This window comes from Phodopus roborovskii, unplaced genomic scaffold (genome assembly GCF_943737965.1).
Source record: "Phodopus roborovskii unplaced genomic scaffold, PHOROB, whole genome shotgun sequence".
Lineage (NCBI taxonomy): Eukaryota > Metazoa > Chordata > Mammalia > Rodentia > Cricetidae > Phodopus > Phodopus roborovskii.
Window position 1 is genome coordinate 196,803 of NW_026125927.1, and position 24,691 is coordinate 221,493.

At 45.0% G+C, this 24,691-nt stretch overlaps 1 long non-coding RNA gene, 1 other non-coding gene and 1 pseudogene across 2 annotated transcripts; 1 reads left to right on the top strand and 2 right to left on the bottom strand.

Moving 5' to 3' along the window:
• The first annotated feature begins 242 nt into the window (after nt 1–242).
• Nucleotides 243–357, top strand: LOC127217994 (small nucleolar RNA SNORA11). Its single transcript, XR_007834138.1, has one exon. It is a non-coding gene; the product is annotated as a small nucleolar RNA SNORA11 (small nucleolar RNA).
• A 12,859-nt stretch (nt 358–13,216) lies between these two features.
• On the bottom strand, nt 13,217–14,197 carry LOC127217990 (uncharacterized). The gene is made up of 2 exons (XR_007834136.1): nt 13,929–14,197; nt 13,217–13,251 (listed from the first exon to the last, which is right to left on the bottom strand). It is a non-coding gene; the product is annotated as an uncharacterized LOC127217990 (long non-coding RNA).
• A 700-nt stretch (nt 14,198–14,897) lies between these two features.
• On the bottom strand, nt 14,898–15,558 carry LOC127217991 (synaptobrevin homolog YKT6-like; annotated as a pseudogene).
• Between the last annotated feature and the right edge of the window lie 9,133 nt (nt 15,559–24,691).

Here is a 24,691-nt window from a genome sequence, read left to right on the forward strand (position 1 = left end):
AGATCAGAAGACTCTGAGCATGTTCCATAGGGAAAAAAACAAACAAAAACAAAAAAATTTCTTTGGTGAGAATGTGCAAGTGCAGACACAGGCAAGTGTGTGTACGTGCCATAATGCACAAAGTCACAAAGTCACACAGTCACGGGTGCTTATGTACACAAAGAGAAGCACAGGGATTTAAGAGTGCTGTTTTCTTCCTTTCTAGTCATTGTCTGTGTGGCTTAACCAGGGACCCTTGCACCCGGGTGTGCTCAGAGCAAAGGGCTTAAAGAATGACTACGGTGTTTACAACACATCCAACAGAAATCTGGAGCCACTGTGATAAGAAGAAAAGCTGTGTGCAAATAGCCTACAAAGATTCTGAGTTGGACCACTGGGGTGCTGGGATAGTGAGTCAGGGCTTGGAGAGGCAGTGCTGATCCCCTTCTACAAGCCGAGACACATCACTGGGTAGGAGAGGGGCTCCTGGAACACATTGGGTCAGCAATAGGTCTGCTTGACTAGAAGAGAAGGATTTGTTTCTTATTCAAGTGTACCTGGAATACCAGCAGATTTCCAATAGCACCTAATCAGAGAATGAGTTCCTCTGCAGTCTTTAAACCCACCATGAGACCAGCAAGATGAGGGTTCTGAAACTCATTGCACAAGTACAAGATAACTTTTGTGCCTTGCTTGGTCCTTGGCTGAAGCCTTATGCAGTGACCCTATCACAAAGGAAGCTCTCAGAGGTTCATGAGGAATTTAGACAGAAATTCATAGATGTCATTCTATGTATTCTGGGAACAGGAGGTTTCCGAGCCCTGGCATACAACAGTAGAGCCTGATTCAAGTTATAGATTTTTTTTTGCCATTGTGCCCAACACGGGAGTGGCAGCCTGCAAGTGCTCCCTGAATGTAGGATGCTGTCTTTAAACTTCTGTTTCCCACATCATCCAGGGCCCAGATGAGGACCCAGATGAATATCGGGAATGGAGCTCTGATTGGACCATAAAGTTGGAACAATATCTAGGCAGAACTGCTGACCAGGAGTGAAAATGGAGATTCTGGGAATGTTTGGGCCAGGATCTCTTTTGCATTCTGGACCAAGTATCAGCACTGCATCTTAAATAGCAACAGTGCCAATGGGAAAGCCATATGGAAAGCTGTTGTCAGCAGCAGCACCAAAGGTGGAGCAGGCCCCAGCATCCTAGATAGTCTCAGTACCTGATCCACCATCTGGACCAGAGACACTACCAGAGGTAACACCAGCTTCTCCTATATCCATTAAAGATCATCAAAGAAATATGATGCTCTAAGGAAGGGCTGAGTTACAGCTGAGAGATGTTTGGGGCAGGCCTGGTGAAGAGTGGGTGGCCCCAATGGTGGGGAAGCATATTTGTTTCAATATTTGTGTCTCTCCCTTGTTGCTATGGGTTCAGTCTATGTTCTTCTCTTTGTTCCCTGTGTTCTTGGAAGCACTGGAGACATGAAGCCCTCTTCCATACCCAGCTACACTGTCACTCAGAGTCCCTCTCACATGGCACCCTGGCCTTGCTCCCTGTGAGTTGGAGGTCATTTGGGAGGAAGACTATTTTGCCCTTTGTGTTTTTCTTGTGTGTCTGTGTTTTTGCTATTAAAGTTGCAAAATTAATATGGATGTCTATCTTTACCTGTGTGTGAGTTGTAGGAGGCCTGTGAAAGTCTGAGCTCCAGACTAGGGAACTTGTACAGACCATCCAGAATCACTGGATTCTGTTATGACATAGGACCTTGGGTATGTGTAGAGTGGTGTGTGGTGTGGAGGTTCAAGCTGAGTGGGGATAACGAGTTCAGAGAGGAATATAGATAAAAACACAAAACAGTTGTTCTGAAACACTGATTAGATGCCAAGACCATGAAGAAAAAATGGCATGGAGGGCTGGAGGTTGGGACCACTGCACCTTCTCCAGGGATAGAATACATAAGTACTCACCCACAAAGCCTACTTGCCCCTACATCCTACTGTCTTTGTAAATACAAGGTTCTGTAAGCTTTTACTCATTACTCTGATAATAATTCAAGACTTCCTAGGTGGGGCAGAGTCTTAAGACAAATGAGCCCAGCCTCACAATTATGGTGGTATCCCCCTGCAGTCATTAAGACGGCTGGGTACTGCGGATACAGAAAATACGATCAGAACAAAGCTTTCTGCACACATACCCAGCCCAGTTTTTGATGTGGCTAGGGGCTCTCATGCTCGTCCCTGGAAGCTGGTGTCTTCTGGTGAGGCCAAATTCAGGCCTTGACATTGGTATCTTAATGGATAAGTGACATCTGCAAGGATGCGGGTAGGGAAGCAAATTGTTCAGGTACAAGGCAGTGACGGAAGAGAAAGATTGATCTTCTGGCAGAGGTTCTGTGGCAATCAGGGACAACGTCCAGAGATTCCTGGACTGTCCCAAGAAGGTACACAGCCAAGCTGGACAGAACCCCATGAGGGAGGCAGTAGTTCGAGGGTCCCTGCCTCCACATTGCTTCTTTCACTTAAGCCACACCAGAATTGTGACTTGGAGTGTCTGCAAAAATTGCAAGGCCTAGTGAAAAGGGAAACTCAGCTCTGTTGGCAGAAATATGGTTAAGAATTCCAAGACAGTGACAGAAGAGCATTATACCAGAGCCCATTTAGAATGTGTATGTTGCGTATGGAGGGGGGACTTGCATAGGTACATCACCTAGGACCCAGCTCTCTCTCTTCCCCCCCCCCTCTCTCTCTCTCTCTGTGTGTGTGTGTGTGTGTGCTTACAGTAGAATTTGAGGTTGGGAGGAAATCTACATTGGTGGCCTGTGCTGTTTCTTAGGTATTGGGCTTGACATTTGGCCATATGGACATGGTGAGATTCTGATAATCACTGATTTGCAACTTTTAACTGATATACACTTGAGCAGAAACTTGCACACATAGAAATGGAATCTTGCCTTTCAATGTCCCCGCCTATGTTTGGGACTATGAAAGACATGAGGGGTGCCTGGAACCCCACTCCAGACATGTATCATTGTACAATAAAGCATTGTACACCTAAAATATTCATGAAAAGTGTTGGCCCATGTTGGCCCATGTCTTCTCTGGCATCGTGACAAGGACACTACCCACAAGCCACAACTCAGGGTGTGAGCACCATGTGCAGAGGGTGCTTGACACATCACATATGTAAAAGAGGAAGAAATATCTCCAAGAGGCTGGAACACCCCTTCCTGGGTGCTGCTGCCCAGCCTCCTCCCAGGACACTTTCCCCAGAAGGCCTAACCAGGGACTCTTCAGGGGGTGGTGTGAGAGTATGCAGGGCAAAGATAATAGGGGGGAGGGGCAGCCAAGGCACACTGAGAAAATGGAGGGACATAGACTTGGCAATTGTGCAGACAGTGGATGTGCTGGGTAGTGTTATGTCAATTTGAAACAAGCTAAAAATACTTGGGAAGGGTGACTGTCAACAGAGAAAAATGGTCCCCCACCAGGAGTAATTTGGGGACAGAGAACCACAATTGAGAAAATAACCAACAGAGCGGCCATTGGGAAGGTATTCTATGAAAATACCTGTGGGTAATTTTTGAGTTATGATTGAGGTGGAACAGCCCAATTTATTTTTGACGATGTCACCCATGGACAGGTGGTCCTGAGAGCAATTGAAAGCAGGCTGAGCAAACCATGATGAGCAAGGCAGTAAGCAGCACCCCTCCATGCCTTCTGCTTCAGCTCCTGCCTCCAGCTTCCTTCGATGAGTTCCTTGGGAGATGGACGACAAACTGAGGTGAAAAGATAGACGCTTCCCTCCTCAAGTTTGCTTGTGTCCATGGTGTATACGACAGCAATACAAACCCCGAATAAGAGAGTGGGTCCCATAGGAAGGCCAGACAGGCCACCTGGAGGCCTCAAAGCTTCACTCTCATCAACAGGAGGCAGAGGGCTCCCACACACCTGCTGCTCTTACCCACCACCACCACCACATGGCAGCAGGTTCTGACTGGCAGGTGTTTTCTCAGACCCCTGGATATGCGGGGTCTGAGGCAGCAGTACCTACGATGTTTGACTGCTCCCACACAGCTTCTTCCTCCACCCTGGGCTGCTCCCTGTGACCCCTCCTCCACTTTGAAACGGAAGAAAGAAATGTGGGTGCCCAGGATCCTAGTGCTCCCTGGTTACAGAGAACGCTTACTTGCCCATCCATATGCAGTTTATTGTGTGGCCTCTCCTTCACTGCAGACAGGAGGGAGCGATCTATTTCCCCCATCCAGTAGATGAGGAACCCGAGGATACAGGAGGGAGGCCACTCTGTCTGGTGGCCCATAGCCAGGAGGCAGCAGTAGAAGGACTCGAACCTAGAGCCCTCTGAGAACACGATGCCTGCTCTGAGCCATGCAGCATGTTGTAGTCGCCGTGGAGGAACTCACGGGGCCCAGCAGACAAAACCTCCCCCCACCCACGCACCACACGCCATCCTCACTCCAACATCCCCCCAGCCCCCATCTACCTAAGGACACGTGCCTAATCCCATTTCACTCTCACCAATGGCCCCTGTTCCTGCCTGCCTTCATGGCCGAAAGGAGAAAACCAAACCAGAGGAGAGAGTGACCGGCCAGAGATCACTGACCCAGCTCTGCCAATGTCTTAGTGAGCTTGACCCCAGCCTCTTCTCCTGGCTGGCCACATGCATGCCTTTTTCTCGGGTTGCCATGGAGGCAGGTCCAAATGGCTTATCCGTTTACTGTTAGATTGCCAGTTAGTGTTGCAGATATTTTTCTCATACACTGTGGGTTGAATTTTCATCCTGCTACAGACCAAGAGCATACATAGGAGACTTTCCATCTCAGGTCCAGCCTGGGTCCTTTGCAAGGACCCTCTGAAAGCAGACAGGGAAGCCAAGGGGAGGGCCACAAGATGCCTCATTCCCTGCTGAGTGTGGCACACAACAGCTTCCTATGCCTCTTAACAGGACACTTTACCCATGTCAGGGCTACACCATCCATCGCTTCCTCCGCGAATATGGACAAAACAGCAAGTTTCAGGGGACCCCTAACAAACAGCCTTGATGCTAATTAAATTCCCCCTACTTTTCATGGTAGCTCACACACTAGAATCTTGGGGTCCAGGCAGTGTCAGTGTGATACATCACAAAGGTACATCCAAGGTGGGAGGGTTGCCCCCGCTCTCTTCTCTTCTCTCTCTCCTCTCTCTCCCTCCCTCCCTCCCCCCTCTCTGTTTCTCTCTCTGTCCCTCCCTCCATCCCATTATCCCTCTTCCTGTCTCTCCTCTCTCCTGTCTCCCCTACTTCCCTCTCTCTCTCTCCCTCCCTCCTGTTCTACTTCCTTCCACTCCTGCTATCTGTTGTTAGTCTCAGGGATCGATATATTTCTAGAAATTACTAATTCTTTTAACGGGAACACTTTGCTAAAATCTCTATTCCCAGAGGGCTTTATTTCAAGGACCAGCTCTGCTTTGCTCCCACAGCCCAGTGAATGCATCACACACTCAGCTTCAGTTCCCATGGCAACTGAGGCTCATGATCTAGGGACTAAATATGAGACAAAAGGAAGCAGAGAAGTGCCTGTGTTCTCCGCTCCTCTGCAGTACACAAGCCTCTTATAACAGAGAGAAAATGGGACCTTGCGCAGTTCCACCCTGCCCTCCCGTCGCTGCTCGGTCGGTGGGGGCAGAAAGGAAGGTACAGAGAGCTGAGAATTGTGACATCCTCACACTGCAGCACAGTGCTTTGCAGGCCTCGTCCCTGTCTCCCCCGTACCATTAGTGGTGTCCACCCCCAAAGTATGGCTGTCACACTTAGCCTTCTTGCCGCTCTCAAACTGCTTCCCCCTTTGCACAACGTACAGCCTCTGCCATGTCCTTGGGGTTTCCAGTCATCTTTAGGACAAAAGCCTGCATGTCCTCAGCCTGGCTTCAGAACCTGGCCCCCCAGAGGGGCACTTGAATTGTCGCCCATGGCATCAGGAGGGCCATGAGAGGTGCCGCTCCTCGCCTCTGTGACCTGAGAGACTTTATGTCCAGCTGAGGGACCAGCCTGCAAGGCTCCCACTTCCTGTCAAGCCCTCCTCTGAGGGGTTTTAAAGAGAGACTCCAGGGAGGTTACTGCTAGTTCTCCCTTGTAGAAAACACACCAACTGCTTCAGCACGCCCTTCACCCCTACCCACTTCTCCTGAGGACACAAACCTGACCTTGGTCTTCTTGCACCATTTCAGAGCCTGGTCAGCATAGGAGAGGCCTGGCAGGCAGCACGAATTTGTCACAAGACACTGCACAAAAGCTGGGCCCAGTCCCCAGTCTCTGTCCCCTTCACTCTCATTGTCCCAGTGCATGTCTGCACATCCCTTTGCCCAGCCACACTGTCCTTTCCTGGTTTTCTACCGCCCACCAGGCACATCCCCTGGCCGGGATCAACTTGGCTCCCAGAGTCCAAGAAACTCATCTTCATTTATGGCCATGCCCTTCATGCAAGGGAACCACACAAGCCCTACCTGACCTACAGGGCCTTTGTGAGCCATCCCATCGGGGTTTACAATGTGTGTTTGCATCCATCCTGTGCACTCCTGAGATCCCGTGAGCCGGTGACTCCCCCATGGTTCACATCCACCGGGCGAGTCCAGATCCATGTTTCCTCGGGAGAAGATCCCAGAGAGGAATGGAAACTCAGGGAGGCAAAGCTTCCCTTCTCTTTGCTGCATCTTAACACCCCCACACCCTCAAGTTTACAGCAACACCCCCAAGACTTCAAGCAATATGAGGGGGCCAGGGTGGTAAAAGCATACAAGACAAAGAGGAAGGGACTGCTATGTATGTATGTATGTATGTATGTACAACGTATGCATGTACAACGTATGCATGTACATACGTATGCATGTACATACGTATGCATGTACACATGTTCCAGGATGCCAAGAACAAGCAGCCATCTCTGCTCACTAGAGAATGTTCACCCTCTGGAGAGGCTCCATTTTATGTCATTGCAGGACCGCAGCGTCCCTGCTGCTTCTTGAGAATCCCAGCTTTGTCCCTCTGTCCAGGAAAAGGACACCTCCAACACTTGACTGTATTGCAGGGCCTGCTCCTTTCTTTTCTCTCACCAGCCACCTACCTCTACGTTCCTCTAGGTCTAAGCAAAAGGACAAAGGGCAGAAATGGGTTCATCCAGGATCCAGGATTATCCTCAAAGAACGCATGCCTTAATCTCACCCTGCCACTCCACCTTACCCTGTATTAATCATTCTAGAGCTCGTATTCGAACCTCCGTCCTCATCTCTATGCATCTCTGGCTGGACTAAACCATCCATTCTCACTGTGACCAGATACAGAAATGGGGGTGGTCAGCGTATCTTTTTAAGTACGGTTATAACTTTAACACACCAGCTTCCCTGGTTCCCGTAACCTCTTCAACTCTTTCAAATGTTAATGTTTGTGAGCAATCTCTGGTACCCTTGCACCCTTCAATGCTCCTTCGCCGGTGTTTGTTTTTTTCCATCAGCATGCAATTCTGTTTCCCTTTCCATTTCAGGTGAGACAGTGCTCTGTCATCTGTCCTCTCTTAAATGTGCTGCCGTCTATTGCCAAGCTTTTCTGCTAGGTCGGTCACCTGTCACCGCTGCCTCCTCCCCATTGGCCTCTCCGGTGCCTGTGTCCGTTTCTGTGCTCCAGGCATCCTTTCCCTCATGATCGTGATAGCTTTCATAAGGAGCACCCCAGACACCATTCCTCTGACCCTTCTGTCCTCTCCTCAGCATGGACTGTGCTGACCACCGCTGGTCCATCTTCTTGTGCTGCCGCTCCCTCACAGGCCACATGTTCATGTGCCTCAAGAAGTGCCATTGTATTCCCATATCCACTTTTCTCATGGTTTCTCCTTTGAGAAAGTGTTTCCCACCGTGAGTGTACTATTTCTTTGACATCAAGCACTGTGTGTAGTCACAAGCAACACAAGGACACAGGATTGCTCAACTGCAACAACATCTTATGCACGGCATATGTGCACTTGCTTTTAGAAAACCACTGGGGTACAGTTTTTAATGATTTTGTTGACTTTTATTTTTGTGCCTATGACAGTTTGTCCTCAGGAATGCATGTGCACTTCCTGTGTGCCTGGAACTTCAGAGGCCAGAAGAGGATGTCAGGTGCCCTGGACCTGAGGTACAGGTGTTTGTGAGCTTTCTTGTGGTGCTGGGAATAGAAGCCGGTCCCATGCAAGAGAGAAACTTGCCCTTAACTTCTGTGCCCGTGCCTCTAGCTCCTATTCACCCACTGTCTCATATGTTATTTACAATGTACCTCCTGGGGTCAAGTTGGGTTTTACTCCCAGAGTTTGTTGGTTGGTTTTCCTTTTACATATAATTTCCTTGTTGATTCTTTGGGGATTTCATACCATCCACCCCAATCCCACCCATTTCCCAGTCTCTCCACACCCACCCTTCACCCTTTTAGTATCCCCAGAAGTAAACGTAAACAAACAAACAACCAAACCAAACCCAAAGAAAACACACACACAAGCAATGCCACAGACGCGAGCACATCCTTGACAGTGCCCAGAGCACCGGCACCCAGGGGCTGGATGCATCGGAGACCTGGGATAGCACAAACACAAATGGAGGGGAAAATGTCAGTGTATTGATGCTTAATGATACTCATAGACTGGTGACTCCAGCAAGTGATGGAAACAGATGCAGAGTCCCATATCCAACCATTAGGCCGAGCTCTGAGCATCCTGCTGAAGACAGGAAGGATCTTAGGAGCCACAGAGGTCAAGGACATCATAAGAGAACCCACAGAGTCAACTACCCTGGGACCAAGGGGCTCACAGTGATGGAAATCTCTACCAGGGTGCCCGCATGGGACTGAACGAGGCCTTCTGCGTGTATGTATGTGACAATCGAATAGCATCATCTTCTTGGGTGACTCTTAGCAGTGAGAGCAGAGCCTGTTTCTGACTGTTGCCTTGCACAGTCATAATCCAAGGCAAAGTGCTAACTCTTACTACACTTTGATATGCAAGGTTTTGTTGATACCCTTTCCCTGAACACAAAAGAAGCAGGAGTGTTTGGGTAGAGGCAGAGGGGCGCTCGTGGGGGTGGGGAGAAACTGGGAGGACAGGGAGGGGAAACTGAGGTCTGGATGTAAAATTAATTAATAGAAAACTACTTTGCTCCTCCATAATTCCTGCTCTCCAGAACCTCTTCATTTCTCTTAGTGGCACTGGGAGGCACAGTGTGTCACTCAGTACATCCTTTTGTCCCATCAGCTTTACCTGCAAAGGGTCATTGCAATGAGTCATTGGTCTGGTTCAAGGCCCCTGGTTTCTGGTACACACTTATCACTAGACCCTCTCTGAAACTCCTCTAGGTTATCAGGAGGGCTCCTGAGTCATGAAGGTCCTGTGATTAACGTTCCACAGGACCAGTCCCTTCACATGCTCTAGCAGGTCATAGATGGGGCTATTTGCTAAGGTGGGCCAACTCCAGGCCTGGATGTAGGTAGGCCTGGGTGGTAGTTGAGCTGTTCAGGCCTGGCCACTGGGGCTGCCCCACTCAGGTTCCAGGGCAGAGCCAGCTGTCCTGTGCCCATGCTATCAGGGCTGGCTGGTTCACATCTGTAATGAGGGCTGGAGCTCTCTCTCCCAAATGCATGGGCCAGCTCTCCTGTGCCCAGGCCATTGGGGCCAGCTCTATTGCTCAGCGAGGGGCAGGGCCAGCGAAGGACAGGGCCGGCTCAGCCTGGCCTTTTATTTCACCTTTCATGTGGTAACATAGGCCACAGATGTCACCATAGGCTCCAGATGCAGAAAGACCTTGGTCCCAGACATGACCCTGTGCAGCATCTTGGACATGGATGACACCATTGCCCTGAGTGCCAGCACAGGCCACGCAGATTAGCTTGGCTCTTACAGTGGCACAGCACACATACACCAAGCAGGTGACTGTTTGTGGCACGTATCTGTGTGGCCTTTGGTGGCGACCCAGACTAGGGTTTTAACACAGACCCCACCTGTGTTTAGGAATACAGACCCAGACATGGTCCTTGGCAGGAGCCAGGCTGGGATGTCACCATGTCCCCAGTGGCAGCACAGGCCACTCAGGTCAGCATGGCCCTGGCTGCAGTGTGACCCTCTGACCGACACCAACAAGGCTCCAGATCGTGGTCCAGACTCCTGGTGTCTACATGGCCTTTGATGGTTACAGGAGCCACAGATACCAACACCGACCACAGCTGCGGCAGGACCATGGACCCAGATATGGCCCTCAGCTACAGTTCTGACCCGGATGTCACCAGGGTAGCTGGGCAGCCCTCTCAGATCTGTAAGGCCCCATCTGTCGCACGGTCCTCAGATACCATCATGAACCCATGTGGTGGCCAGGAGCTCAGGCTTCCGCATGGACTTCAGTGGCAACTGAAGTCATCCTTGGCCATCAATACATACCCTGGCTGCTGTAGGGCTATGAACTCACATGTGGCCCCTGTCAACGGTTCAGGCCCAGATGTCACCATAGCTCCGTTTGGTAGTTTAGGCCACCCAGATCAGCATGGCTCAGGCGGCAACTGGAACTCAGGCAACAACATGACTACAGGTGTCTGCCCAGACCTTGGCATCTGTTCCACCTTTGGGAACAACATGGGCCATGGATGCTAACATAGATCTAGACATGGCTCCCTGCACTAGTCCATGCCCAGAGGTCACAAGGTCTGCAAGGCCCAGCTGCAGCATGACTGTTGGACACCTACATGGCCTCAGGAGGTGGGCCAGACCAATTCGCCCCTCTTGAAATGGTGTAGGAACGTTGCAAATAGTAATGAATCTAATACCCTGTGTGCTCAAATCTAAAATGTATCAGAACCACTTTCCTGCCTCAAACATTCCCCTTTCTCCTCAGGTACATTCTTCCTACCTACTAGTCTCCTTATTCTACCATACCACAGCCTTCCTCTTGTTCATGTGCATGTCATGTAGTATGCGTGAGATGTGTTTGGTTTAGTGTCTGAGGTCTGAGTTCTTTGCTCCTTTTGCAGTTGTTGGAATTATCTATATATTCATTAATTTTCTGTCTAATGGATATGTAGCAAATATTTCACCCATGCATAACTCTGTCTCGTCTCTTTGGCAATTTGATTGCTTTTGCTGAGGAGAAAGTTGTTAATTCCTCATAATCCCATCCTACAAATATGGAGACTATTTCCTGAGCTACTAGTGAACATTTTCAGCAAGTTTTTGGCCATTCCTGGTATTTTCCTCTGACATGGTCAGAATTTCAGGTCTCATATGAAGGAAGGTCTTTGATCCATTTAGAACAGACTTTTCTCAGGATAAGAGCTAGGGATCCAGCTTTAGTCTCCTATACACATATGTATGACTAGTTTCCCCAGGACTGTGTGTCAGTGAGGATGACTGCCAGTTTTCCAATGTATGTTAGGTGCATCTTTGTCAAAATGGCCACAGAATCCACATGTCCTCTCCCATGTGGTCCCTGGCTTCATTTTTTTAAATTTCTGTGTTTAAATAGGAGTTGGATTCAGTTAAGTCAGGGAGTAAGCAAGGAGCCATGAGAGGAGGTCTTGAGGGGAGGGAAATAAAATGCATGTGGCATGAAAGTGGAGGTGGGGGAATACTAGGACTAGAAAGGCTTAAATGGGAAGGTGCTAGGAGCAATGTGGTGCTGGAACAGGGTCAGTCAATCCTGAGGACATAGGCAACACACATGCAGAAAGTCACTAACTTTAGTAGGTAGCTAAATGATTTGTTTTCTTCTTTGCGATTGTAATTACAAATTCCTCCCTTTCCTTTCCTCCTTCCAAAGACTTACATATACCCATCCTTGCTCTTTTTTTAAAATTAATGTCTTATTTCATTACTTGTTTTTTTCAAGAATATGTACATGTGTTTGTGTATATACATATATATGTCTAAATAAATGCTGCTTAGTCTTGATCATGTTACTTTTATATGTCTCCAGGACTGAGTATCTGGGTCTAGATAAATGGTTGGTGTGCTTTTCTCTGGGGAAGACTATTTATACAGCTCCCAGTTTCCTATTGTTCTTGTTTAACACTGAGCCCTAGTGTCTTTCCCCCTGTCCAATTAGGCATGTGTATTAAATAGTTCTCCTTGTTCTGCTCATGTTTGGGCAATCACCTTGCTGACACATTATGGGTGACTTCCAACATTACTAAGATACACATTCTTACAGCTTGTTCCCTCATCCTCTCGGTCTTAGAATATTTAGATGCAGTTAGTTATTCTGGAGATGTATCCACTGAGACTGGGCTCCACAACTCTGCAGTTTGATGGGTTGTTGTTTTCTGTAATAGTTCATGTCTGTTGCAAAGAGAAACAAAATTGATGGTGAGTGACAAGACTACACTTACCTGTGATTATAAGGACTTAAAGTATAGTTAGGTATTATGATGACTTAGTAAAGTGATGGTTGTTGGTTCTCCTCTAAGATGCATCATTTCACTAGCCCTGGGTAGCTAGTTGGGTTTTCAGTACCACGCATGATATCCCTCCTAATAAGTAGGACTTAAGTCTAACTAGAGCTAAAATTTTTAATGAAGGTACTCTAAATGAATGGATAATACTGCTCCCAAAAGACATAGTTTTAAAAGAAAACTCTCAATACCACTTGTTGGCTATTTCCTTCTTAGTTGTTGGCAAGAGGCTCCCAAAAGACTGGAGGGTACTTCCATTGGTAGGCCACCCACTGAAAGTAGATGGTAAGAATAAATTACTGAAGAAACCAGACTTTGGATGTAGCATATAAATAAATCAAGCTAGAACTAAGCTGAAAGCTTCTACTCTGCTGGCTGCTGTTCACAGTGCTGGAAGGTTCCATGCAGACTGTGGGATAAAAGACATTATTGGTCTCCCCCAGCTCTGGATCCTGAGTACTATAAAATCACCCTAAAAGGCAAGACACTCCTACTTGTGCAATACTGCCAAGATTGCTTTGGAAGTAACCAATTATTTTCTGATTGGATTTGTGGCCTGATCCATGGGAAAAATTACATACCTAAAATCTCAGGGTATGCACTGCTGTGATAAAATACCATGACCAAAAGCGACTTCAGGGAAAAGGGTTTACTTCTTTTTACAGCTTGTAGTCCATCATCTAGGGAAGTCAGAGCAGGAACCTGGAGGCAGGAACTGAAACAGAGAACATGGAAGAGTGTTGCTCCTCAGGGCTTTCCCAGCTTGCTTTCTTTTGGGGTGGGGGTGGATTTCAAAAGACAATTTTATCCAGACAGAAACCTTCAAACAGAACAGAGAAATTAGGCATTATTAAAAATACACTTTTTGTCAAATGATTTAACATTAGAATATAATGGAGGGGGATGGGAAACACATGGCAACTCAATCCATTGCAGGGTGAGTGGTATCCTGTAGGACAGCTGTGACTGGGTGAAGGTTATCTCTTTCCCACAAATGTCTACCTCCACCCACCCCCTTTCTTCCCCAACACCCTCCAGAGCAAGAAGAAAAACAGGAAGCACTCCAGGTCCTTTATTCCACCTCAAGTGCCAGCAACAGACTGGATCCATGCTGTTCAGGGGCCCTGGGATAGAGAGGTCTGTGGCAGCAGGAAAATTATAAGGGCACGCCACTCCAGTGGGAGCCTGAGCTCTTTGGCTGGCAGGACCCAGAGAAATAGACAGAAATACCAATAAGTAAGGATTCTGGACGCCACAGTAGACATTCCCCTCCCTATATGGGCACTCTGGGGGTAGCTCAACAGACTCAGGGCAGGGACCATCAGAGTTAGGACAACTCTGGTTCAAAACTCATAAAGGCTAGCATCCCAGAAGTTGCTTCTGGGGAGAAAGGTCCCACATGAAGAGGCAACGTGGGACTCAGCACATCATGGGCTCACCACACAGAGTGTGCTGGCAGTGGCTGCTAGCTCAGACCAACACTTCTACATGCCCTACCCTGCAGCTGTCTCTGACTGGAAAAGGAATTGTAGGCCAGAACTGGACAGATCACAAGTGGGTGCTGGGAATCTTCAGGCTGCTGGAACCTCTCCTGGTACCCACAGGAATGACTTGTTCAAACACGCAGGCCCTAAGCAGTTGCCAAGACAGCCTTGTAGACACAGAGACAAATAAAACCAGCTTTGAGAGATGACAGCACCCACTACTTTATCTTGATGTCCAAAGTCTGCCTGCAAGTCAAGGTGAGTGTGCCTCCACACTGGACAGCTGAGAGCACCTGTATCTGCTTCTGCCCCTGAAGATGGACATTCCCAGCTGACCCTCCCAACACTAGAACAGCCCCAGTCTAAACAGTCTGCTGGCTGAAAAAAAAAAAAAACACAACTTACAAATCTTGCCCTTCTCAGCCCATTCTATGTATCTCTCACAAGTCATCTTTGTGATTCTGGATGAAGATATTTAGGGTGAGCCCTGTCCCTGGCAGATGCCAATTCTAGCAGACAGGCAAGCCAAAACAGAGACCCAGTGACCACTGCCTTTTACAGTCCTGACGATAGTCATGGTGAGCTTCCCCCAATCCCCACAGTGCAAGACAGTAGAATTCTGGAGTGTTCAAACTTTGCCTAACTCAGCCTTATCACTAGAGACCTCCCTCCCCCACCCCATTCACAGGAGAGTTAATATCATTAATGCACAAATGAAATTGTGAGCCATACCAAGGATCTGGAAAGATTCCCACTCACAGAGCCTTCCAGGGTTAGCTGAGAATAAGCCCTTCAGCACCTATAAGAGCCAATTTGTTTATGGTTTCATTTTCCCAACATTACATCTTTGAAGACGTCAAATTCTTTCCCAAAGTCACAACCACACATATGAATGTCAATGTTCCCACCCTTAAATCATCCCTCCATTCCTCTTGAGAACTTCAAAATAAAAACAGCCAGTCTGCCTGGCTGCAGATCTTCTAGGGTATCGCTTCATCTCCAGGGGCTGTGGTTCTGATGTGACATGACCATCCAGCACCTGCCTCTGGGGGCTACATCACATGATTGCACAGCATGAGTTTTGTTTTATAGAAGGCTTTTGACTGTGTTCCCAGTTCTTCTGATTTGGACACCAAGTCATCAAGCTTCTCACCTCGCTCTAACAAAGAGTCCATGGTGGGATGCAGAATGATTTTGGTTTTGTCCAGTTTGGCTTGTACTTTACTCATGGGATCAGCTTCTCATGGGTTCTGGTTATCTGCTAAGGTGACCATCCAGGGCTATGTACTGGACTGTAGCTGGTGATCCTACTGGCCAGTCTATCCTATCCATCTGTTCAGCGAATTCATCTAGTACCTCCTCCAGCAAGGTAAAGGCCACTTTGGAAGGGTATTCACTGTCATCAATGACCATAGCTGCAAGACTGTCACTCTGGATGTAGACATGGCAAAGATTGTTCCTTGACAGAGGCTCTGCTGCCTTTTGCCTGTCGATAGTTCTACAATCAGTTGACTTGTAAGAGTCATGAATTCCTGAACACTGAACCTCTGGAAGAAACTGAAGGAAGACACATCGTATGTGGCTTTGAGCAGCACCACTTTGGGCTTGTTTTTGTAAAGGATGCTGAGGCTGTACAGCTTCATGGCGCCACACCTTCAGGCCACCGGCTGGACCCCAGACCCACTCATAGGAGTGTGGCCACAGTCCTTCAGAACAGCTGCAGCCAGCTGCTGATGGGGCTGCACTGACTTCTTCCTTCTCCAGCCTGCTTTGTTTATTTTTGTACCTTTTAGTGTCTTAAGTTAATTCACTGTTATTAATTTTCATTTTTTCTTTTATATTTGAAGTTGCAATATAGCTAAAATATTTCTCCATTCCATTTCCTACCTCCAAACCTTCTCTATACCCCTATTTGCCATCTTTAAAATTCATGACCTGCTTTTTTTTTGTTAACTGTTATTACACACATGGGGGGGAGGTGGGGAGAACACATACACATACAAAGAGAGTGAGAGAGAGAACACACACACACACACACACACACACACAGAGACAAACTGCCAGAGAAGCTGACTATATGCAAGTATGCACTATGGTAAATATCTCTTACTGTTCTCACCAAGACCATCATCATTGGTTAATGTATTTTACTCACTCAAACTGCATCTTACCATTCTCTGAAAATCACACATAGTCTCTTACTCTCGGCTCTCTAACGAACCTTCCATCTCCACATTGACTGCTGCCACTGCTCAAAGATGCTGTCTTTTGGACATGACATGGTGACCAGTCAGGAATTGACAGAAGCTGTGTGAACCTGCATAAGATCAAGCCCAACTCAGAGAACAGTACTCTTCTGGATTCATCCCTTAAAGAAGAAAAGCTATTGACAGCTGACAGCTGCATGGAGAGGGAGAATCATTGTTTTGGGGTTGTTTTTACTTGTAGGATTCCTATGGGAAGCAACAATTGGGCTGAAAGAGTTAATAAAAACAGACATGAAGGGGCATGCTGCGGAACATGATAGAAGTTGGAAAAGGAACTTGGGGATTATACATAATCATCTTTTATTGTATACATGTATAAAACTCCCATTAATTGTATACAGATATATAAATACACACACAGGCACACACTCCAGAGCACAAAATCCTTGGAAGTTAAGGAACTGTCTGTTTGAAGCCACGTTACTCTAGGGTGGAACATACTAAAGGGAATAAAGAAGCTTCAGGTGAAGGAGAACATTTCTTTGACTTTGGTTTGGTAATAGTAAAAGGATTTCTTTTTAAACATCATTGTATACTTATTGCTAGAAATTTTTCTTAGTAACAGCAGCAAAAGAAACCATATAGAAATGTATACCAATGAATTTGCTAATGAGTATCTTTAAGAATAACCTGAAATTGCTTTAGAAAGTATCTTCTAATATGTTTCAGATTGCTATACCTCTATTGCTCCCAATCTGTCCCATGGGAAGGACAAATATTAACACTTTCTTCACCATTGCTGTTACAGCAGCAAAAGAAGCAGTAAAGTGTGGAAGAAAGAGGGCTGAAAACAGACATAATTCACACTCTGCTGCCCTCACATCACCATGCATTTCAGCAATAAAGTGGCACTTTCAACTGCCAAAATAGGTCAGCAAACCCTATGTTCTGGACATCTGCTTCTCCATAGTGACCTGACTCCTCTACACAGATGGAATGAGAACAGTGACACAGCTCAACAAAGCCAAGCACTGACCTTGACCTCATCACCTGCCACATGATGCTCAATGGGCTATTTTACAATAGATCAAAGATACGTCCGTGCTCACCTCAAACATAAATAAGAACATACTCAATAGCTATGACCCCATGTCCAAATTACTATGCCCATGGTAAGCAGCCACAGTAGAGCACATCTGCTTTCTGTAGGCACTATCTCCATTAGATGCTCTGAGCCTTGCAGAGACTGAGGTTCACACTTTTCCTGATTCCAACATGCTCTCAAGACACAGTCAAGATGGACACCTGATCCCTGGGAAAATGCATCAGGATCCTGTCCAAAGCCAGCCAGTCCCTCGTGAGTACACACCAGGATATTGATCATATGCAAACACTTCAGCAAACCTCTGCGTTGCTGCCAGTGCCTTTTCTTAGGTCACAGGAATTTGGCACAGAAGTATTCCATTGGCACAAGAGATCTTTTAGGCAAGAGGATAGCAATAAAGAAAACAGGTGAATAAACACACAACTATTTTCACATCTCTTAAGCAAAGAGTTAGACAGCAAGAAACTGAGAATGGGAGGAAAGGTATGGATGAACAGAGGAAAATAAAGGAGGGGAGGGAGGTGGGAGGGACAGAAAGAAAAGAGGCACTTTAATCATTGAAATTGCTTGAGTTATATTGGTCTAACTTTTGTCTAATTTTTCCTGCTTAGTTCCCACTATGTAAAGTTCACGCGCAACAAAACTGTGTGCTTATAGACGTCAGTAATTACACAAGTTCTAAATATATAGGCGTATAAGAACTATTTAGCTCCATGATAGAATCACCCCTAAGGAAGACAAGAGATGATGCAAGAGATAAGGTGTGTGAGATGAGCTGCATCTCTCTGACATGCTTTTTTCTTTTCTTTTTTTTTTGCAATTTTTAAAAATCTAAAATATAATTATATCATTTCCTCCTCCTGTCTCTCTAGTCCCTCCCATGTCTACCCCTAAACTCTCTTTCAAATTCATGGCCCCTTTTTGTTATTATTTCATATACATATACATATATATATGTGAACATACATAAATATATAAATACAATCTTCTGAGTCTATTTAATGTTACTTGTATACATATGATTTTCAGGGTTGACTCCTTGTGGATAACAAATTTAGAGACTCATTCCTAGAGGAAGACTATTTCTCCCTTTTTTAGCATTCATTAGTTGCCTGTAGTTCTTTATCTAGGGATGGGGTCCCATATATTTTCCCCTTCAAAGTAAGCATGCCCATTGGTGTGGTCATTATTTGGATCCATTTTGCCATATCTTTGAGGTTTCATGGGTATAGCTTCCCTGTCACTTCTAGTAGACACATCTCACAGAAAACTTACCAGTCCTCTGGCTCTTGAAATATATGCATCCCTCCATGAACTTGAGAATTGGGAGTTGCGTGGTAGATGTATTAATTTGGGTTGGGTTTCCTACAATCAGTTGTTCTCTGCATTTCAGCCAGTCGTAGTTTTCTGCAATTGTCTCTGTCTTTTGCAAAGTATACCTTTTTTGATGAGGGGTGAGAACTTTATTTATCTGTGGGCATAAGGACAAATATTTAAGAATCTTTAGAATGCAGTTAGCAGTTAATTACTGTCACCAGATATGGCACCAATAGGTTCTCCTTAAAGAGCCATGACCTCATTAGCAACAAATAGTTGGCTGGGTTTACATAACCAGACAACTGTTGAGCAGGATTGTAAGTCCAATTAGCAGTTGGTTGCCACCAGAGTTTAAGTGTCACTATTGTACATTTATAGATATCTTAACAATGCTGCTCATGTTTTGGTCATAGGCCTCACTATTGACTGCTTCCCTCTTTTAGCAGCTTACATAGCACCCTTCATTACTATGAAAGCTAGTCCCCAGGGAAGCTTCAGGTCAGGTTCAGCTCAAACACAGAGCAAGGTGTCATCAACACTAGGGATTTATCTTCAACTTCTGGGGGACAAAGGCAACAACAATAGCTTATATTGTTTTGGGAGTCTCTTTACACTCCCCTGGCCAACAACAGGAAAGGAAGTACTGTAGGGTATGTTAGATAGCCTATGGCTCTTACAGGAAGCATTAGTACCCAAGTGAGATAACTTCACTGAAACTATTTATACATATATAAATATGTACACACACACCCCTGCTACAGAAGGCCCTGCAGATGGAGCCCCACAATGCCCACAATAATTTGGCCATAGCAACCTGGACCACCCCTCACTTGGACTGACACCTCTAGATTCCACTTCCTCTGAGCAGAAAGTAAGTAGAGCAGTCAACACTCAACTTCTCCATCAGCAGTCAATATCAATCTCTGAGAGGGGATGTGTCTTAGTCACTGTTCTATTGCTATGAAGATACACCATGACCACAGCAACTCTTAAAAGAGAAAAGCATTTAATCGGGAGCTTGTTTATACTTTCAGAGGTTTAGTCATTATCACCATGGCAGGGATCATGACAGGATGCCAAGAGGCACTGGAACAGTATCTGAGAGCAATATCCTTATCTGTAGGCAAAAAAGGGAGACACTAGGCCTGGCATGGGTTTTTGAAACCTCAATGCCCACCCACAGTGACACACTTCCTCTAACAATGCCACTCTCCCTAATTTTTATAATCTTTTTGAATACTGTCACTCCCTGGTGATTAAGCATTCAAATATATGAGCTTATGTGGGCCATACTTAGTCAAACCATCACAGGGTATTAAGCAGATTTAGAAGGACATAAGTAAACAAGGAAAGCAAAAGCAGGCTCAATGAAATGGCTGCTTTTTGTTTCCAGAAGACTCTGTGTGGAAAAACAGAAGGAAGGTGTAGAGGTAAGTATCTAGACAGGACCAGTAGGGGAAAGAAGAAGAACCAAGGGCTCTATGAAGTACCCAAATCAGCCTCTGTTTAATGGACTTCCAGACTTAGGCTTCTTCCATCCTGACAGGATAAAGCGGTTGTTTCCCCCATATCTGTGGCTTTGTCTTCTGTCTTTCCTAGTCATTCAATTCTTCGTTCTTGTCAGGGAGCAAATTCAGCAATCCCCTAGACAGCTGTCACATCTCCATTACAACAAATACGCCAAAAACACACTGGCAAGAATACAAAATCCTCAACAAATGGTGCTAGCAAACATGTAGAATGAAATTAGACCCGTATATATCACCCTGATCAAAAAAATAGCTCCACATGAATCAAAGAACTCAGTGTGAAACCTGTAATGCTGAAACTTAGAAAATTTGGGGAGTATCCTACAAGAGATAGGAGTAGAAAATGACTTTCTGAAAAGGACTCCCTTTGCTCAGAAATTACGGCCAAAAATTGACAAGTGGCACCTCACAAAATTAAAGAGGCTCTGTACAGCTATGAAAACAACCAATTGGGTGAAGAAACTCACAGAGTAAGAGAGAACCTTGGCCAGCTATACATGTGATAGAGCATTACTATCCCAAATATTTAAAAATAAAGTCATGAAAACAAATGACCAATTAATAGACTATGGATCTGAACAGAATTCTCAAAGAATTGCTCAAATGTCCATGATCTTAGCAATTAGGGGAATTCAAATGCAACAACTCTAAGATTTCATTTTACCCAGTCAGAATGGCTAAGATCAACAACAAATACTGTTGAGGATTTTGATAAAAGGGAACCCCCATTCACAAAATTGATCTAGTCTAAAAGAGAAAGAGTTCACATAAAGGTGACCCCAGCACTTAGAATGACATGCCTTTAATCCCAGCACTAGAGAGGTGGAGACAGGAGTGATGTGGCTGGGCAGAGAGGGAAATATAAGGCAGGAGAAAACAAGAGAGATATGCAATCTGAGGATGCAATCTGAAGACAGGATCTCCCCTCGGTCTGAGCATTGGTAGAGGTGAGAATTCACTAGTGACTGGCTGCTTTGCTTCTCTGATCTTCAGCATTAACCCCAATATCTAATTCTGAGTTTTTATTATTAAGAACAATTAGAATTTGTGCTCCAGGCATATGTCCAAAAACTTCAACTCCCACAAATGCTTGATCAGCAGTATTCACTGCCACTCTATTCACAATGGCTAGTGTGATGGTTTGAATATGTGGTTTGAATATGTATGGCCCCCACAGACTCATGTGTTTGAATGCTTGGCCCAAAGGGAGCAGCACTATCAGGAGGTGTGGCCTTGCTGGAGGAAGTGTGTCACTGGGGGGGGGGGGAGCTTTGAGGTCTCATATGCTCAAGCCATGCCCAGCATGGGTCACAGTTAATTCTGCTGCCTGTAGATCAAAATGTAGAACTCTTACCTTCTTCTCCAGCACCATGTCTGTCTACATGCTGCCATGAAGATAATAGACTAAACCTCTGAAACTATAAGCCAGCCCCAATTAAATGTTTTCTTTTATAAGAGTTACTATGGTCATGCTGCCTATTCACAGCAATAGAAACCCAAACTAAGACAGTTAAGAAATCCTAAATGTCCATAACTGATGAATGAATAATGAAAATGTAGACACTATATTGATGAAAGATTAAATCCTAAAATTTGCAGGTAAATGGAACTACAAAATATTATATTGAGTGGAGAAACTCAGACCAGAATGACATACACTTCATGTTCTCTCTGTCATCTGTGGTTTCTAGCTCCAAATCTTCAGACGTGAATATGTAACCTTGAGTAACTGCAGCAACCAGGAATTTAAAAAAGGACCATGTGGTGGGGGATGATCACTAGAGAGAGGAATAGTAGGGTATGAGTGATATGAAAAAGGAAACAGGAAAAGCAAGGAGTGAAGTTTTAACTGTGGAAGGAGGAGGAAGAACAATGCAGAATGAAGGAGAACAAATAATATCAAAGTATATTTGAAAAATTAACTTTGATTCATATTATGCTATATTAACATAAAATTGTCTATTATTGTTGGTTTGTTTTGGGGGTTGTTTTGTTTTGGTTTGGTTTTTCAAGACAGGGTTTCTCTGTGGCTTTGGAGTCTGTCTTGGCACTCACTCTGTAGACCAGGCTGGTCTCAAACTCACAGATATCCACCTGCCTCTACCTCCCAAGGGCTTGAATTAAAGGCTTATGCCACCAACACCCTAAAATACATATTAACATGTATGTATACTTATACACAATGGTTTTAAATGATACAGAAGAGACCTTTGACAAAAACTAACAGCTATTCATGATTTAAAAAAAAAAAAAAAGCAAACCCTGGAGAGACTAGCATGAAGGGAATGTATCTCAACATAACATTCTATTCATCTTGAAGTCAAAGTATCCCTATTTGAATACAATTTTTCTGTAACTGAAGACCCTAAAGACTCCCCTAAATCTGATAAACACTTTCAGCAAGGTAGCGGATTGCAAAATCAACATACACAAATCAATACCCTTGTTACGTGCCAACGGCAAACATAACTTCACAATATCCTTAAAAATAAAATATCATGGAATAAACCTAACCAACTGTGCTTGTTTTAGTAAGAAATGTCAAGCTAGAGAGATGGCTCAGTGGTTAAGAGCTCACACCTATCTATAATGGGATATAAGGTGGCTCACACCTATCTATAATGGGATCTGGCCTGCAGGTGTACATGCAGACATGGCACCATAAACTAAAAAAGAGAGAAATGTACTCCATAGGCCCTGATATTTGAATACTTGGTCCCCAGTTGGTAACACTATTTAGGGAGGGTGAAGAAGTATGGTCTTCCTGGAGGAAGTATGTCACTACTTCCAAATTGTTCTCTCTGCTTCATGCATATTGGTTTGTGAGCTCTCCACTTCCTGCTCCAGCTGCCATGCCTGATGCTGCTATGCCTCCCTGCCAAAATAAATTCTTTCTTCCATAAGTCACTTTTGGGAATAGTACTTCATCATAGCAACTGAAAAATAACTAATACACCAAGGAAATGAAAGACCTATAAAATGAAAATTTAAAACAATGGAAAAATTTAAAGAAGACACCAAAAGATGGAGAGACTTCCATGCATGTACATTAGTAGAATTAATATTATAAAAAAAATATTGGCTATCCTATGAAAAGCAATCTACAGATTCAATGTAATCGCCACCAAAATTTCAGAGCAATTGTTCATGGATGTTGAAAATACAATCTTGAACTCATATGGAAGTACAAATGACCTTGAGTAGCACAAATAATCTTGAGCAATACTCATACTGCTGGAAGTATCACCATGCCCGATTTCAAAGATTACAGAATCACAGCAATGAAAACAGTATTGTACTTAACACATAAACAGGCAATTTATCATTAGAAAGAGAACTGAAGACACAGATATAAATACATGTACCTACAGCCACCTGACGCTTTTCAATTTTTTAATTAAATTTTTCAATTATTTTACATCCCAACTGCTGCTTCCCCTTTCCCCTCCTCTGATTCCCTCCCCCCACATCTCCTCTAACCCCCATCCCCAATCCACTCATCCTCTATTCAGAAAAGGTCAGGCCTTTCACTGGAGCCAACACAGCATGGTTTATCAAGTTGAGGTAAGACTAAGCTCCTTTCCTTGTATTAAGGCTGAGCAACTCAAGTTGTTTGTCTTGGTTGTCCCAGACATCTCCCAAACAACACAGTCTGTTGCTATTGCTTTTGGTTGCCCACTAGAACTTGATTGTAAAATCCTATTGATGAAGATACTATTTGGTCAGGGGCCTTCAAGGAATCAAACTGGTACTGAGTAGGGAGCTTCCTCCCTACTGGCTAGCTTTCATAATAATGAAAGATACTGTGCAGGCTGCTGGGAAAGAAAAGCCAGTAATAATCCTACCCATCTGTGAACCTACAAGCTATAATAATGGCCATCCTGTCAAAGTATGCCCATAGGTACACTGGTAACTTAATGTAAGACACTAAGGAATTAAATTCCTGGTGACAAGTACAAACAATGCTAAAAATAAAAGGAAGTTTAACAGCATATATATTATCTTTGTGAGAGAAAAAAAAACATTTCCCTTTCAGGTTTTTTTTTTTTTCATTTTTTAAAGAAAACTCAGTATTGGTGCAAAATGACTAGTACCAAAATGACTGAAAGGTACTTCATAATTATATAAAGAAACACAATAACAATCAAATAACTTAAGACACAAAGATATCACTTTTCTAGAGATACATATTCAAGTGTAAGTGTGTATGTTCAGAGTAATTTTAAAAATCATTAGAAATATCTACTGTTTTTGTTTTCTTTCATTTTCAAACATACCAGAGGCTGTTCATTTCAGACAACTGCTGTACATATAGGCCTGGCCTGTCACAGAATGTATAACCTCTCCCTTTACACAGTGGATGTTGCCAGAACCACAATGGTTTCCAAGGCATGGCTTCTGTCTGTCTGAGTGTACCCAATTCAAAGTCCCCACATGATTCTCCATCATTTGTACTACCACACTGGATGCCTCCTAGCCCCTATCTCCACAACTCCAGCTGTAGGGATCTGAATTGGTCTCCATTTCAACCTGCCAAAGGAGAAGGAGACCACCTCCTGCCCCTTCAGAAGGGCACTTGCCAGTTTCTCAGTGTTGACTGACCCATGTTCCACTGTTG